Source organism: Chenopodium quinoa, unplaced genomic scaffold (genome assembly GCF_001683475.1).
Source record: "Chenopodium quinoa cultivar QQ74 unplaced genomic scaffold, ASM168347v1, whole genome shotgun sequence".
In the NCBI taxonomy this organism is placed as follows: domain Eukaryota; kingdom Viridiplantae; phylum Streptophyta; class Magnoliopsida; order Caryophyllales; family Amaranthaceae; genus Chenopodium; species Chenopodium quinoa.
In genome coordinates, this window is record NW_018745533.1 from 2,028,196 (window position 1) to 2,031,688 (window position 3,493).

A 3,493-nucleotide genomic window follows, 5' to 3' on the forward strand; every position below is an offset into this window, starting at 1 on the left:
CTTGTTTAAAATACGACCACCCATGCTAAAAGAAGACTCAGAGGCTACCGATGTAATAGGAATGACCAAAACATCCCTAGCCATAACAGCTAATATGGGGTACACACTAATTTGAGATTCCCAATACTTGAGAACATCATATTTCTGCCCTTCATAAATTGGTTGCCGAGGAGTACACAAATAAGAATCAATCTCCATCGATGGCCGATTTGATGGGCCATCCTCATCATCATCATCATCAACATACTAGAAAAGTTCAAACAAAATGCTTTATTAAATAATAAAAATTAAAACATACAATTATTAATTTTGTAAACCACAATAAACAGAAATTGATTACCTTGAATATGTCATCATCCAAGTGACTATTTGATTTATCGATAACAGCTGGGATGGAGGGTGGAACAATTGTACTTGATGTAACACCGAAAGACATAGAATAATAAAAGTTGTACAACTCCAAAAGAGCATCTTTAATTACCTTCGCCTTTTCAACACATGCCTCATCAACATAAAGCACTTTTAACATCTTCGTCACTCGAACAAGCTTATAGCGTGGATCAAGAACAATAGCAATTGAAAGGATCAAACTATATTCATCCCAATAGCCCTCAAACTTTTCAAGCATAACTTTTGCCATGGGTGCAAGTTTAGGGTCTATATGCGCTTTACTTATTGTGTGCTCAATTTTTAAAACACTAGCGAAATACAAATTTGCAGTAGGATATTCTGAACCAGAAAATAACACAGTGATTTCATAAAATGGCTTTAAGAAATTACATATTTTAGTAAGGGTATCCCATTCATCATCCGAAAGTTTGAATTCATAACCCATAAACCTATCGATAACCAATTTCAAGGCTTCCTTTGCTTCTAAAGCTTTTCGGAGCATCGTATAGGTGGCATTCCAACGAGTCACAACATCAAGACGTAACTTTCCATTAAACACACAGTTAACCTCATGAAGAGCATGCTCAAATTGAGTGAGTCTAGAGTCTGAAGAATCAATATATTTACAAACCTCACGCAATTTTTGAACACTACTATCAACTTCTTTTAAACCTCTTTGAACAATAATGTTCAAGACATGAGCTGAACATCGAATATGAAAAAATTTACCATTACAAGGAAGAGGAGAAGTCAACATTAAATCTTTCTTCAAAAGGTTAACCATAACATCCATGGATCGAGCATTATCAACAGTCATTGCAAAAGCTTTACCCTGAAGGTTCCACTCCCCAATAAGTTTTAACACAAATTTTTCTACCTCAACACCAGTATGAGGAGGACCACAATAACGAAAATTCAGAATTTTAGACCTAAGACACCAATCTTTATCAACATAATGTGCCGTTAAAGTGAGATAACCTCGATTAGTGCATGCTGTCCACAAGTCACAAGTGAAGCTAACTCTACCTTCAATTCCAGATAAAGATTGCAACAACAAAGACTTAAACTTATCATGCTCAGCAATACAATATTTCAAAATAGTGTTTCTACACACATGGTTCACGTTGGGATTCAGATTCGTAAAAACTTCCCTAAGGCCATGATGCTCCACAATACTTAAAGGATAAGAATGCAAAATTATAGCTCTAGCAAGCAATTGTAAATGACGAGTTTGATTAAACGGGAGCTCAACACCAATTTCATGATTTCCTGGATGGTGTGGATTTTTACCCATGCATGTCTTAGTATGAGCTTTACAAGTTGAAGTACCAGCCTTACCTGGTGTTTTATATTCATTACCGCAAACATTGCATCGAGCATATTTTATCGGCGCAAGACCAACCATCTTATCAAAAAAGGTGTAATACCTCCAAACATCTGATGTTCGTCCACGCTTACTACCACTAGTGGTATGTTGAGTAGAATCTTGATTCTGAATAGTAGAATCCTCATCAAAACCGATAAACTCTTGCTCCATTGCTGAAAAAACAGAAACACAACAGCCTAAATCCAAATATGCCCCAAGAAGACAAAGTACAACTGTTAAGTTAGCCAATAAGGCACTATTACTAAAATCAATTGGCAAGCAAATTACTTTCACATATACTGTAACTTAAAATAACTCTATTAATTAACCATTAATATTTAATACCATGCACCCAAAACTAAACCAGCTAATCTGAACCAAATTAGTGTTGACTATTTCACACTAAAATTTCCAACCAATCATACTATTTAGTAGTGATACACTACCAGATTTATAAATTACTAAAATTAGTAGTAGTTGCTTTATCTAATTTACTTCAATAAGTCAAAACAATGGATTAAAATGACAAGATTCTCTTTCTATTGGAAACAAACCAACTTGCATTAAACTATAATTAGCACACAAAAATTCTTTAGTGTTTATACCTGATCATAACATTAGAATGATATTTTAAACTGAAATAGTGTAATGATTTATTGGGTTCCCTACCATACAAAAATTCTAATGCTTTTATAACCACAAGATTTGTCTCCCACTGTCCCTTAGATATTCATAATAGAGGGTGATTAGTATATGCCATCCTGGTCTATAGTTCAGGAATTATATGAACAACAAAAAACAAAAACAAAACAATTAAGTGAAAATTACCTGGAGCTGTGACGGCTTGAAGGAGAAGAAGAATTGAAGATGGAGAACTGGAGATCGAACAAAAAAAACGACAATAGAGAACTCGAGATCGAAAATAAACCGAAATAAAAAAAAAAAATTAACTGAAAAATTACCTTGAGCTGTGACGGCTTGAAGGAGAAGAAGAATTGAAGATGGAGAACTGGAAATCGAAAAAAAAACTAATTACATTTGGAGAAATTGAGATCGAACAAAAAACCGAAATAAAAACAAAAAAAAAATTAAGTGAAAATTACCTGGAGCTGTGACGGCTTGAAGGAGAAGAAGAATTGAAGATGGAGAACTGGAGATCGAACAAAAAAAACGACAATGGAGAACTCGAGATCGAAAAAAAAACCGAAATAAAAAAAAAATTAACTGAAAATTACCTTGAGCTGTGACGGCTTGAAGGAGAGGAAGAATTGAAGATGGAGAACTGGAGAACTTCAGAGTGAGTAAGGATTCAGCGCTTGAGGATGAAGAAGAAGAACCGAAGAATCAGTGTTTGATGTGGAGCAAAACGGCGAATTGAAGATGATGAATGAAGAGGAGATGACCTAACCAGGCTAATTCAATTCACGTTTCACCACTGTTTTTTTTTTTTTTTTTTTTTCCTCTTTTGCAATATATTATTTAATTATTTAACAACCAAAATATCTAAATTCTAAATTTAAAATTTGTTTTTCCTTTTAGTTTTGGAGGGAAATTTCCCACCTTTCATATTTTGATGAAATTGTCAACCAAAAAAATGAAATCAATTTTCCACTTTGTAAAAATCAAAATTTTTAATTTTATTTTAATAACATTAAACGAAATTTTATACAATTAATTAATTACATGGCTTCAAAAAAAAAACTAATTACATTTCTCGAATCCCGATAAAACGAAATA